This window comes from Balaenoptera musculus, chromosome 10, assembly GCF_009873245.2.
Source record: "Balaenoptera musculus isolate JJ_BM4_2016_0621 chromosome 10, mBalMus1.pri.v3, whole genome shotgun sequence".
NCBI lineage: Eukaryota > Metazoa > Chordata > Mammalia > Artiodactyla > Balaenopteridae > Balaenoptera > Balaenoptera musculus.
Window position 1 is genome coordinate 46,189,703 of NC_045794.1, and position 14,810 is coordinate 46,204,512.

General features: G+C 41.0%; 1 protein-coding gene across 4 annotated transcripts in view; it reads left to right on the top strand.

Annotated features, from left to right (window-relative positions):
• Positions 1–14,810, top strand: part of ATP23 (ATP23 metallopeptidase and ATP synthase assembly factor homolog) — an 89,534-nt gene that overhangs the window by 51,126 nt on the left and 23,598 nt on the right. Inside the window, exon 1 of one of the 4 annotated variants that reach the window (XM_036867033.1) lies at positions 12,359–12,392. The exons of 1 other annotated variant lie outside the window; for it this stretch is intronic. The gene's annotated coding sequence lies outside the window, so the exon portion shown is untranslated. Of the gene's footprint in view, positions 1–12,358; positions 12,393–14,810 lie in introns of those variants that run through there. 2 more of the 4 variants (XM_036867030.1, XM_036867034.1) reach the window with 2 other exon arrangements.

The window sequence follows — 14,810 nt, forward strand, 5'->3', positions numbered from 1 at the left end:
AAAAATTATTTATTTATTTATTTTTGGCTGCATTGGGTCTTCATTGCTGTGCACGGGCTTCCTCTAGTTGCGGCGAGCAGGGGCTACTCTTCGTTGTGGTGCACGGGCTTCTCATTGCGGTGGCTTCTCTTGTTGTGGAGCACAGGCTCTAGGCATGTGGGCTTCAGTAGTTGTGGCACACGGGCTCAGTAGTTGTGGCTTACGGGCTTTAGAGCGCAAGTTCAGTAGTTGTGGTGCATGGGCTTAGTTGCTCTGCGCCATGTGGGATCTTCCCGGACCAGGGCTCGAACCCATGTCCCCTGCATTGACAGGCAGATTCTTAACCACTGTGCCACCAGGGTAGCCCACAATAGGCACTTTTCATCCATTATTTCTGATCCTCAAAAATAACACTTCAAGATAGGTATTATTATTATCCACCTTTTACAGGTGAGGAATATGAAGCTCCATGAATTTAAACATCTCACTCAGGGCCACATAGCTAATAAGTGCTAGAAATAGTCTTTAAATTACTTTCTCAGCCTTGCAGAGGGAGGGCGAGGTGGGGGTGAGGAAGGAAGTATGACTGGTGGAGGCCTGGGGAGGCAGTGAGGGCCTGTGATGAGGTGAGCAGAAGTAGAACCAGGTTTTGTGGGGCTGAAGTTTTTACAACTTGGGGGGCCCCTTAAGAAAAAGCATGCAAAAGTATGTACAAAATTGCCTATTTAGATATTTATTTAGAATGAAAAAATAAATCACAGTGAATGACTGATGCTTTGGAGACTCAGCATACTTTCTTCTGATTCTTTTTTTAATTAATTAATTTATTTTTGGCTACATTGGGTCTTTGTTGCTGCACGCGTGCTTTCTCTAGCTGCAGAGAGCGAGGGCTACTCTTTGTTGTAGTGCACGGGCTTCTCATTGCGGTGGCTTCTCTTGTTGCAGAGCATGGGCTCTAGGTGCGCGGGCTTCAGTAGTTGTGGCACGTGGGCTCAGTAGTTGTGGCTCGCGGGCTCTAGAACGCAGGCTCAGTAGTTGTGGCGCACGGACTTAGTTGCTCCGAGGCATGTGGGATCTTCCCGGACCAGGGCTTGAACCCGTGTCCCCTGCATTGGCAGGTGGATTCTTAACCACTGCGCCACCAGGGAAGTCCTTTTCTTCTGATTCTTTTTAGGCAATTCAGTAGAATTGCTCACATAGAAATACCTTCTGATTGCTTGGCTTCCCCATCTAGACCCTTGACAACTCCAACATGCCCAGAGGCCTCACAGGTTAGTGCCCTGAGGCTGAAGCTTCCTTAGCCTCACTGTGAATCACCTTTGAAGGTGACTAGGGTGTGGAGTGAGGGATGAGGGAGAGATCAGAGATGGGCTATAAGTATCAAGAGAAGGATGTGTATGCTACACATTACCTGATGATTTTACAAAGTGAAGGGGTTGGGGAGAGAGTGCGAGGAGAAATGATGTTTTGTTTTTCAGACTTAAAAAAAAAATAACTCCACATCAGAACAGCCATGTTAACATGTGAGGTCCCCCTTTCCACCCTGGTGAGCCCTCGTAGATGAGCAGGTGTTGTGCTCAAGAGGCCGCCATCTTGTCTGTTGTGTCAAGGAGATGGTTTAGTGAAAGGGACCTGGAAACTTTGAGTTTTGAAAATGAAATCATCCATCAGCAACAAAACATTTTTAATACTTTAGGGGTGTGTGTGTGTGTGTGTGTGTGTGTGTGTGCAGACACTTGTGAGAGAGGGAGAGAGGGAGAGGAGAGAGTTTTTAAGCAAGCCAGACTTCAATCTCTGATTTTGTTTTCTTCATAACTTTTTAGATTGGCTGCTAAATCTTGTTTTAAACTAAATATAAAACACATCTTCACATCTATACTGTGAAGACAATTATTCCCAATACCTGTTTACATTGATTATTTCTAAAAAACAAGGATGCTATGAGGAAATATCTAAGGCAGATATCAAGGAGACAGTCGAAGGTGGTCTAGGCCAGGAAACCTGTTTCCCTCTGTAATGCAGACTCCTTGCCTGGTTGTCTGTAAGCTTAACAATAGGCAGACCCGCGATGTTCTCTTGGAGACCTGTGAGCTGAGCTGGGCCTGAAGGTCTGACCCAAAAGATGACACTCCTGGAAGGGAGAGGGATGAATGGTAGTCCCCAGGGTACAACCAAGTGAATGGGGTTGATTGCTGATGATAAGAAGAAAACAAAGAGGATGTGCGTGAGCAGAAGTATTTAATAAGCCTTGGACACAGCTTAACTGAAATTCATAGACATTTAGTAATAAGTTGTCTACATGATTTAAAAATTTTTGCATATCTGTTTTTTTGCTGTTTATTATTAGGGAAGAATTACTGCTTATTAGTCTTCAACAATTTAGAGGGACTTATTTTATTAGATCCTTTCCAGACAGTAAATGTCGCACTTTATTTTTTTTAAAGAGGAGAAAAGGTGGAGAGTTGGGGGTCTAGCCTGGTCTGAGGAGCAAGAGGAGTGGGGTGCTGTTGGGGCCTACGTGCATTGAATCTTTTGTTGGGGGGGGACTTAGGTGGTACTTTGCTAATTAGTAACTAAAAGAAGACTGTGGAAGCTGTTGAGGACAAACATTGCCTCATACGCTTTTTGCTGAAGGATACCTTGCATAGGAACTGGTCACCAACCCCACTTTCTCTGTGATTGGAATGGAACAAGTAGCACAAATGTGGGTGGAAAGGTGTGGTAGATAGAATAATGGCCCCCTAATTCCTGGTGTCTGTGAATATGCTAAATTATATGGTAAAAGAGACTTTGCAGAGGGAATTAAGGTTATGAACCTTAAAATAGGAAGATTATCCTGGATTATCCAGATGGGCCTAATGTAATCACATCGTAATCACACGAGCCTTTAGAAGGGGAAGAGAAAGGCAGGAAAACGAGTCAGAGGTATGAGACTGAAGAAGAGGCAGGAGAGACTTGAAGCTTGGAAAGGACTCAAACCCTGGCTTTGAAGATGGAGGAAGGGGGCCACATCCAAGAGGGCAGCCTCTAGAGCAGCAAGGTGACAGCCAGCAAGGAAGTGGGGACCTCAGTCCTACAACCACAAGGAACTGAATTCTGCCAACAACCTGAATGATCAAGCAAACAGATTCTCTCCTAGAGCTTCCAGGAAAGAATGCAGCCCTGCCAACACCTTGATTTTAACCTGGAGAGACCATGTCAGACTTCTGATGTACAGAACTGTAGGATAATAAATTAGTTTTAAGTTTCTAAATTTATGGTGATTTGTTACTGAAGCAATAGAAAACGAATACAGCAGGCCAGGCACTTAGTTTCTTTCATATATGTGTATATATATGTGTACATATGTATACATATATATATTTTTTTGGCCACACCGCACGGCACATGGAATCTTAGTTCCCTGACCAGAGATTGAACCCACACCCCCTGCAGTGGAAGCGTGGAGTCTTAACCACTGGACAACCAGGGAAATCCCACTACTTAATTTCTTATGTCAGTAGTCCTTCACTTTTTGAGAGTCATAGACACCTTTGAGAATGTGATGAAAGCTACGGGTCTTCTATCTAGAAGAATTCATATACACACAGAACTGAATATAATTTCAAGAGGTTCATGAACCCACAAACGCACCTCTCATGGATCAGGTTAAAAACCTTTGCAGATGGTAGTGTTTAGTGGAGACAAGCATGGTACAAGTGGCTGCCTTGTTATCTCCCACCGAAGGCTGTTGCAGTACCCAGGAGAGCACTTAGCTGGGTTGCATTGAACTAATTCAGTTTCAATGAAATGAATTTCATAGATACTGAAGCTAAAAGGCCACCATCTCAGCCTGCTCTTTTACTGATGAGCTCCTTGGAATGAGGGCACACTGTTGAGTGTGACAGTCAGTCTTCATCAGATAGCCACTGATATCTAGTGATTTGAGGATCATCCAAAGGTTTAGAGAATAATGAAGCATTGAAATCAAATTTTTGAGGTATAAACATTATTTAATAACTCGTATATACACATATATGAAAAGAGCCTCAACAGCCAAAGTACGTATATGTAGAGGAATGATTGTCACATGCTGCTCCTTTGGATCATATACATAGTGATACCACTGGCAAGAACGTATGAAGGAAGGAAAAAAATGAAAATCTAAAGATTATTTTTTTCAGCAGATTTTAATTTAATCTGGTTTCCCTAAAGAAATTTTATGTGACCTTCTTTGCACATAATAGGCCTTTAGTATACATCTGTTTATTTTAATTTTTGCCATTAAAACTAGAATATTAATATTGGGACAGACCTTTAAAATAATTCCTTTTTAAAGTGAGGAAGCACAGAATAGAAGGTGGAAAGAAGAGAAAGTATGAAGATACCTTTCCGGCCTTCCTTCCATGGGCTTTTTATGTAGGAAGCTGAAGTTCCTTCTCTCCTCCTTCCATTACCACAACCACTACCAGTTATTATTTATTGAGCTACTAATGTGTCAGATATCAAAACCATCATTATTAATCCTACAACAATTCTACAAAGTAGATCTTATTATCCCCATGTATAGATGACAAAAGTGAGACCTGATGGGACTATTATGATGTTTCCAAGTTCATAAAGCTCATTAATGCAGAGCCAAGAGTCAAACCTACCATTTTTTAGTCCAGAGCCTGTGCTGTTTCCAATATGCCATGCAGCCTCTGTCAGGCTGGGAAGGAGATGACCACAGTGGGCTTGGTGAAGTACCAGTGGATGATTGGTGAAGCGGCCAAGGGAAGCAGGGGTGAAGGATGAGAGAGAAGGAGCAAAGGAAAGACAGAAGAGATGTGGCATACACAGAGAAAGGTGGCTGGATGAAGGGTGGGACTTAGCAGAGTGGTTTCTTCCACCAGCCATGGTCGATGGCTTGGAGGCCTTTCCTTGACAGCTGGCCAGGCAAGTGGGCTTTGAGGAGGTGTAAGGGGAAGACATTGATGAGTTGCTTGACTCCTTCAAAAAGGAGCTGTGCCTTGTGACTGGTTCCAAAATCTTTGTCCATTGACAGATGTGCTTTTTCCTCCCTGGGATTCTGAGAATGGTAAGAACACAATGAGGGTTAAAGGCATGTACTTTCTCTTCATTCTATTCACTCAACATCCTTGAGCTTCTTGGGATTTGCAGTGTGCTTTTAGTCAAACCCAGGAAACATCTGTGGTATGCTGTCTTCTCCTTGCATGTATCTCTTGGTGACATTTAGTTTCACACCCATAGGTTTAGCATTTCCTTGTTTCTTTGTGCCAAAGTTCCCAAAAGTGGAAAATTATTTTCTTACAGGATGAAAATATGTAAATGAAACTAAGATACACGTTGCAGGGAAGATAAACAATAACACCTAGTCTTTGAGACAATGATAATGACAGGGATGGGTGGGTGTAAATTTGAGTGGTTATCCTCAGGTTATATTTCTGCTGTAGCCTGCTGCAGGGTGATAGCCAGACTGACTACAAGTTTCGGACATGCACCATGCCTTTTTCCAGGTTTTCAACCACATTGTTCCAGAGCATAGCTGCCAAAAAAAAGGAAATCCGATAGAAAATTCACTTGGTTTCAAATCCACATAGTGAAAACCATGAATGCGAGGGGTGCTTATAGCTCTATGGACTTCCACCTAAAATTCTTTTGGGAAAAGTATCAATTTTAGGATATAAAAATAGACATGAATGATGGTTATAGTGGTTGTATTTTTTTTTTTTTTGCAAACACCCTGGTTGTTGTATTTTTAAATTTTTAATTCCTTAATTTAAAATCATCACTAATTATTATTATTATTTTTAAATTTATTTATTTATTTTTGGCTGTGTTGGGTCTTTGTTTCTGTGCAAGGGCTTTCTCTAGTTGCGGCAAGCGGGGGCCACTCTTCATCGCAGTGCGTGGGCCTCTCACTATTGCGGCCTCTCTTGTTGCGGAGCACAGGCTCCAGACACGCAGGCTCAGTAATTGTGGCTCACGGGCCTAGTTGCTCCGCGGCATGTGGGATCTTCCCAGACCAGGGCTCAAACCCGTGTCCCCTGCATTGGCAGGCAGATTCTCAACCACTGTGCCATCAGGGAAGCCCTAATTATTTTTATTTTTAATTTTTCTTCCAGTTTTATTGAGATATAATTGACATACAGCACTGTATATGTTTAAGGTAGAATGATTTGACTTACATATATCATGAAATGATGATCACAGTATGTTTAGTGAACATCCATCATCTTATATAGGTACAAAATTAGACATAGAAAAAAGAAAAAAAATTTGTTTTTTGTTAGGATAACTCAGGATTTACTCTCTTAACAATTTTCATATATAACATAGAGCAGTGCTAATTGTATTTATCATGGTGTACATTACATCCCTAGTTCTCCCAGTATAACTGGGAGTTTGTACCTTTTGACTGCTTTCATCCAATTCCCCCTCCCTTCTCACCCACCTCTGGTAACTACAAATCTGATCTCTTTTTCTATAAGTTTGTATGTTTGTTTGCTTTTGAAGTATAATTGACCTACAACACTATGTTATTCCCTGTTACACAACATAGTGATTTTTTTCTCTACATTTCAAAATGATCACCATAATAAGTCTAGTTATGATTTGTCACCATACAAAGATAATCCTTAGTTATTGACTATATTCCCCACACTGTACATTTCATACTCATGACTCATTTATTTTGCAACTGTAAGTTTGTACCTCTTAATCTCCCTCATCTATTTCTTTCTTCCCTCCACCCCCTTCTCCTCGGGTAACCACCTGTTTGTTCTCTGCATCTATGACTCTGTTTCTGTTTTGTTATGTGTGTTCATTTGTTTTGTTTTTTAGATTCCGCATATAAGTGAACTCATACAGTATTTGTCTTGAAGAGGGAATTTGGCAATATCTAAGAAAACTACATATGAATTTACCCTTTGACCCAATTCTGTAGGAATTTATCCTGAAGAACCATCTCCGACAATACAAAACTACATGTGCATAAGATTATATGTCACAGTGTACTTGTAATTGCAAAATGTTGGAGCTAACCTCAATATGTATACATAGGAGACAGACTGAATACACATACTAGAGCACTATACCCATAATAGACTACCAGGCAGCTTTTATGGAGTGATTTTCAGGATTTACTGTTCAGTGAAAAAAGCAAAGAACAAAAAAGAATAAATAGTATGCTACATTTGGGGTAAGAAATAAGGGGAAATAGGGCTTCCCTGGTGGCGCAGTGGTTAAGAATCCACCTGCCAGTGCAGGGGACACAAGTTCGAGCCCTGGTCTGGGAAGATCCCACATGCCGCAGAGCAACTAAGCCCGTGCACCACAACTACTGAGCCTGTGTGCCACAGCTCCTCAAGCCCGGGTGCCTAGAGCCCTTGCTCTGCAACAAGAGAAGCCACCACAATAAGAAGCCCACGCACCGCAACGAAGAGTAGCACCCGCTCCCCGCCACTAGAGAAAGCCTGCGCACAGCAACAAAGACCCAACGCAGCCAAAAATAAATAAATAAATAAATTAAAAAAAATTAAAACCTTTAAAAAAAAAGAAATAAGGGGAAATAATATACCTGTATCTGCTCATTTTTTACAAAACGATACATTGAAATAATAAACCAGAAACTAATGAAATTTACCTATAGAGGGAGGGTGGGAACAGAGTGGAAGGAATGCAAGAGATAATGACACTTCTCTGGATAAGCATTTGTGTATAGTTTTGACTTTAGAACCATGATTTTTTGGGTCTCCTTCTTTAGTTTATTATAAGGGTAGCCAGACAGGTAAAATGTGGTATAATGTGTCTATTATGCTGTTTAGGCTAAAGGTGACAAGGTCTACATCTTTCTTTAAGGAAGTGGGATATTTTCCAAGGTACTCACTTTTCCAAATTTAAGTAGAAATGTGTGGACCTTAGCTCCATTCTTGGCATTAATGTAATTGAGTGACACCTTGTACTTTTCTGTGTCCAACTTGTCAGCCTAGGGATTGGCTACTCTTGAGTCAGAAATGTGCTTTATCAGTTGTGATGCTCTTGGCCAAAAGTAATAGAAAATCCAATTCAAATTTGTTTAAACATTTACTATCTTATATAACAATCTGGAGAAAGGGCATGTCCTCAGTGACCTCATCAAGGACCTTCATTCCTTCCATCTTTCTGTTTTTTTTTGTCATCCTCAGCATGTTACCTTTTCCTCTGAAGTTGGCTTCTTTCATGATTCCAAGTTGTCTGCCACAGCTTCAGGGGTTGACAACACCAGGAAACAGGAAATGAACTGTGCCTATCATGTGTTCCTTTTAAAGAGCAACTTTCCTAGAAGGCCTCCAGCAGATTTCCCCTTGGCATTTCACTGGCAGAGTTGGCAAGGGAAATAGCAATTATCATGAATGACTTAGAATAATCAAGATTAATCCTCTTAGGCTGAGGAGGAAGTGTCGTAATACATTTGGACACCAATATCTAACAAATAAAACAAATACCTAAAACAAATAAAATTTTCCACAAGAATGGAAGAAGGGAGAAGGGGGACTGATATTGGATATAGTGCCACATCCCCTCGCCCAATGAGTGATGGTGATGGTAGGTAGCTATATGGTGTGGTAAATGGTCCTTTAGGGAAAAAAATCTGTGCACAAAGCAAGTTCCCTTAGAAGAAGATGTGAGTTGGCAGGCAATCATCAGCATCTCTCATATATTATTATTATTTTGGCCGTACCACGCGGTATGTGGGATCTTAGCTCCCCGACCAGGGATCCAACCCATGCCCCCTGCAGTGGAAGTGCGGAGTCTTAACTGCTGGACCACCAGGGAAGTCCTTCTCATATATTAACATTTGTTGTATCAATTAACTAGTGATGAATGTGATTATCTGATGGGAACATTATTTTTAAAATTTATTCCAAAATAACAACTTTTTGTTAACTTATATAAATATATAATCCTTGTAAAAAAAGTTAAACCATAAACTAAGAAAATAATTGCAGTTGTAAAGAGGAAGGAGGAGTATGTCTATTTTCTACAATGGAGTGATCTTCAGGTCTACTGGTAAGTTAAACAGCAAGGAGGAATTTGAAATTAAGAAAAAAAATTCTGTTAAATTACATGAATCTTTGTAAAGGACAGTAATGAAGGCTGGAGGCCTAAGTAAGGAATGATGAAACACTGATATTAGACAGTTATAACATTGTATGAAAACAGTTATAAATGCATCAATACCTCTTTTTTTTTTTTTAAATAAATTTATTTATTTATTTTTGGCTGTGTTGGGTCTTCGTTGCTGCACACGGGCTTTCTCTAGTTGCGGCCCGCGGGGGCTACTCTTCGTTGCGGTGCGCGGGCTTCTCATTGCTGTGGCTTCTCTTGTTGCGGAGCACGGACTCTAGGCACGTGGGCTTCAGTAGTTGTGGCACGTGAGCTCAGTAGTTGTGGCTCGCGGGCTGTAGAGTGTAGGCTCAGTAGTTGTGGTGCATGGGCTTAGTTGCTCCGCAGCGTGTGGGATCTTCCCGGACCAGGGCTCGAACCCGTGTCCCCTGCATTGGCAGACAGATTCTTAGCCACTGCGCCACCAGGGAAGCCCTACATCATCATTTTAAATGGTTCAACGCATCCCACTAACTGTGTATCAGGGTAGTCAGTCAGACTGCAACTCTACATTCCCTTCCTAGAAAACCTGCGGATGCTCTTACTTAAACTAGTATGAGTGAACTTCTCTTATCTGCAACCATATTATCCAAGTCTAAGAAGTATGGGTGTAATATATTTAACCTATCTTTTTTGGTGGACAAACTGAAATGAACTCCACCCAGCTTAACATATGTATGCGGTTTTGATTATTTCCTTTTGAGAACATCCTGGAAGTATAGTTGCTTAGTTAAAGTATATATTTTAAGGATTTTGATACATATTTCTAAAATGCCTGGGGAAGGGGGACATGTACCAATTTCTATCCCCACCTGCAATGCTTGTTTCACTGAACACTTGCCCAACGCGTATACTAATTTCTTTTTAATCTTTGCCAATTTAATAGGCATTTGATATGCCATTTATATTTTTAGCTAATGTGGCTGAACATACCTATTGGCCATTTTTATATATATCTTTTGACATATTTTTATTACTCTTTTGCCGATTTTCAATAGTTTTAAAATTACTAACATCCGTACCCACATTGACATCCTCTTTCCTAGTTCTGCCTCCTATCTAAGCTAATTTATGTACCTGATCTATGGATCTCATCTCCTATTTCTTTATGGAATCATTCAATCAGTTATTCTCTTTCTTGGCAGTATCTTTAACTACCAGTTTTTTTTCTCTTATACTAACAAACATCACTAAGTCTGTTCTCCTTACTGAGAAACTCTAACATTTTTCTTTCACTTGCCATTCTCCTCTGGCTACTGACCTTTCTCTTTTCCTTTACAGCCAAACTTCTTGAAAGAATTGTCTTCACATGCTGCATCCACTTCATCCCTGTTTCTTCAACTCACTACAGACGATTTACATTAAGGTCTTCAATGCCGTCTTTGTTGCTAAGATTTTAGTAACAGAATTATATCATATACATGTGAAAAAGCAGGACATAAAATGGTTTTCCCCAAATATACTCAACTGCAAAAAATATTTATGCAGAGAAAATAACTTATATGTAATACATGAAAATTTTAAGTTACTTCTGGATGACTGGTGAGTTTTATTTTCTTCTTTTAAAAAATATCCTCAGGGGCTTCCCTGGTGGCGCAGTGGTTAAGAATCCGCCTGACAATGCAGGGGACACGGGTTCGAGCCCTGGTCCGGGAAGATCCCACATGCCACGGAGCAACTAAGCCCGTGTGCCACAACTACTGAGCCTGCGCTCTAGAGCCCGCGAGCCACAACTACTGAAGCCTGCGCACCTAGAGCCCGTGCTCCACAACAAGAGAAGCCACCACAATGAGAAGCCCGCTCACTGCAATGAGTAGCCCCCACTCGCCACAACTAGAGAAAGCCTGTGTGCAGCAACAAAGACCCAACAAAGCCAAAAAAAAAAAAAATATATATATATATATCTCCTCAGGACTTCCCTGGTGGTCCAGTGGTTAAGACTGCGCTCCCAATGCAGGGGGCCTGGGTTTGATCCCTGGTCAGGGAACTAGATCCCGCATGCCGCAACTGAAGATCCCGCATGGGGCAACGAAGATGCCATGTGCTGCAACTAAGACCCCGCACAGCCAAAAAAAAAAAAAGGCCTCAATTAAATTAATTAATTAGTTTATTTATTTATTTCAGTGGTTACCCTTGTTTATTTCATTTTAGTTCACATTCCTTTAGACTAGTTAACAAAGGTAGTTTACGTTTATCCAACAAATATCTGTTGAGAACCAAATGAGCCAGAGCATCAATGCAATTGAGATAAATATAAAATATGCCCTGCCCACAAGGAGGTCTCCAAAGTTGGAAGAACAGATGTCACTAAATGAATCATAATTACTATGATAAATATGCAAAAGTTCATAAAGAAGAGCATATTCTATCTTGAATGGGAGGTGGACAAAAGTCCCAGGGAAGGACTGTAAAGGACATAATACCTAAATGAGGATTTGAACAAAGAAAATTAAGGCGAGGAAGAGCATTTTTACCATTTGCAAGAGGAGAAGACTTGAAAAAGCATAGTACTGCAGAAATTAAAAGTTAGCTGGAACGTAAATTGGGGAGTTTAGCATGGAGAGGGAGGAGGGTGGTAATTAATGTCCCTTTGTGGCCAGAATTACACTGTGATCACTGTTACAAGCGATTAATCCCACACACTCTATTTTCTGTTCTTTACATGGAAAAAAAATATTCACATTGTTTATTTTCCTAACGGAATTCAAAAATTCCTTTTGGGGAAAGTAACATTTTTCTTCATCTAAAATCCTTATGCCCTTACCATATCTCAAGGGGCAGTCTACAATTTTAGTGTGAATTTTAAGTTCTCAATTTGTGGCCCCATAAAATGTCCTCAAACAAGAATTTACGTTGATATTAGAACACATTACAGTGTTAATTAGAAATTCTCAGCTTACATTTTCTGAGAGGAGGCAGAAAAGTAAAGAAATGACAGTCAGGAGCCTCTGGGCTACTTCATTTGGCCGAAAAGGCTGAAAGAAGAAGGGGGCGTGACCCAGAGCCCCAGATCAGGCGCTCCCGCCTGGGGCACGACTAGATAACCTGACAGGACAACTGTCTCCTGAAAGGGCTCTTCTTCCCTCTTCGCTCATCCCAAATGGCCTCTGAGTGTCTCAGACTGTCCAGCTAACGGCGCCAAACCACGGATAACCGCCAAGCGCCTCCGGTTGCCCCGGTAACAGCCAGCCACACCAACGCGGCTCCCTTAAATCTTCCCAGAATGCTGCGTGCCTGCTCCCATTCACTTCCGGGTTCGGAGGGCTGACTCCTGCTGCAAGTAGGTGTGTATGTTGGTGGGTTGCGTTTCCCAGCGGTGTGGGATTACTGGGCCAAGTGTGGCGTATTCCCGCGGAGAGTGGTGGAAACTGTTTTGTTCTTTCCCTGTATTCAAAATGACTGGATCAGTAAGGAAAGGCTATACTCTCCCCCAAGTTTTGGTGGCCCTGGAGAAGTGGATTTATTAGTTGCGGAAAAGCAAAGCTAAAAAGCACTTAAAGTTATATGCAACTTCATTTGTTGCTGTGATTTATTTAAGCAGCTTCAAACAACTTACTATAAAACAACTATTTTTGCTTTAGAGAATGAAGGCAGGCACACACAGGTGCAAACAAAACAAAACTCCCAAATTTCATCTGTTGCTCGTGTGCCTGATGCGCAGTGAGCCCAAACCAAAACGTGGGAGTTTGGAGCAGAGAAAGGTATATTGAAGGCCCAGCAAGGAGAAGGGACGGAGCTCCTGCTCAAAATACCCTGAACTCCCGGAAGGGTTTCAGCAAAGCATTTTTAAAAGCCAGGTGAGGGAGGCTGGTTGCAGGGTATGTGATTAGGTCCTGCACAATTCTCTGGTTGGTGTTGAGATAATAGGGCGGTTAACATTATCAATCCTTAGGGGCCTATAGAGTCTGGGGGCTCATGCTCATCAAGTAGTTAATTTCTTCCATTTGGTGGTGGTTTTAGCATGTGTAACTCAGGAAGTGTGCATCAGATACTATTATCTAGGTATTTCAGAGGAGCTACAGCGAGGATATGGGGGAGGGGGTCCGTCCTGGGAAGGCCCCATAACGTCCTGCTCGGTTACACATCCAGACCCTCTCTGTGCATATAATAAATTTCAAGCTGTAATTACGTTGTACATGCTATTTTGTAACCTAAAAAGCTTTTATGAACATATTTCATTTAAAAAACAACATGGTTGTTATGTTTTCCATTGCACTTTTTGTTAAAACAGTTTCTATCCTTTTTGTTAATTAGTACTGCAATGGAGAAATGAAAATCCTTATAGCTAAATCTTTGCCCATGTTCTCATTTCTTTGTGGTGATTATTTTTCTTTTTTTACCTTAGTAATTTGTATTTGCATTTCCCTATCTCTCCCCTAATGCCGTCCCATTCCACTCCTATGTCTTTATAGTATAAATGGATGAAGTTAACACATATGCCATCCAAAGGCTACTCAATTTTTTTTAAAATTTTTTTTATTTTTATTTTTTTTAATTTTATTTATTTATTTATTTTTGCTGTGTTGGGTCTTCGTTTCTGTGCGAGGGCTTTCACTAGTTGTGGCAAGCGGGGGCCTCTCTTCATCGCGGTGCGCGGGCCTCTCACTATCGCGGCCCCTCTTGCTGTGGAGCACAGGCTCCAGACGCGCAGGCTCAGTAATTGTGGCTCACGGGCCCAGTTGCTCCGTGGCATGTGGGATCTTCCCAGACCAGGGCTCGAACCCGTGTCCCCTGCATTGGCAGGCAGATTCTCAACCGCTGCGCCACCAGGGAAGCCCTCAATTTTTTTAAAGTATACCTTTCTGATTATAAAGGTAATACATGCTTATTGTAGAACATTAGGAAAATTTGGAAAAATGTAATAAAAATATTCTGATACCTAGACAACTACTGATCATATTTTGGTGTACAACTTTCTAGTTTTCTCTCTGTTGCCTTCAGCAATGAACATTGAAAAAAATGTTTGCTAATTTGGTGCGGGGAAATGACAGCTTTTAATTTGCATTTTTTTTGCTTATTCATATAGCTGAATAGTATTTCAAATGTTTACCGTCTGTGGTCCATTTCTGGCCCCATCTTTTCTATCTAGCCTTCCCTGAGAATTCCAGACTAATTACACTAACTTGAAATGGTCTAGTTTTCCATATGTGTATATTTTAGTCCCCTAACTAGATTAAGAGCTAGTTTTGTGGTCCTGGATTATTCAGTTTTGCTGAGCCCACTTTCTTTATCTGAAAAATATAGTGATAACAATATTTATTTTGCAGGGTTGTGGTAGGGATTAGAAATAATGTATTGCAGGTGAGCTCAATAAAAAGTAGCGCTTTTTTGTTACAGCTTTAGTAGTCTATGTACATAGAAGGTGTTCATAATATTATATTTCAAAAGAGTGAATAATCCTAGCATCTCACTCAATTTAGATATTTATTGAGCACCTATGACACACAGGTACTGTTCATAATCCTCAACGTCTCTTGAACCTTTATGATTTAGATACATTTCTTACATAAATCATATGCTCCTCTCAACCTTAGAAATTCTCTTATTATCCTGTTTCTGCTGCCATGCCTGGCCCATCATAGCAGGTACTGAATAAATGTGTGAGCTGAACTGAGTAAATTTAGTGGGAAAAGAGAAACACAAATTATTTAAAACCTGTCAGGCAGTGATGAAGCCATAATAGGTACGAAGTACTTTGTACA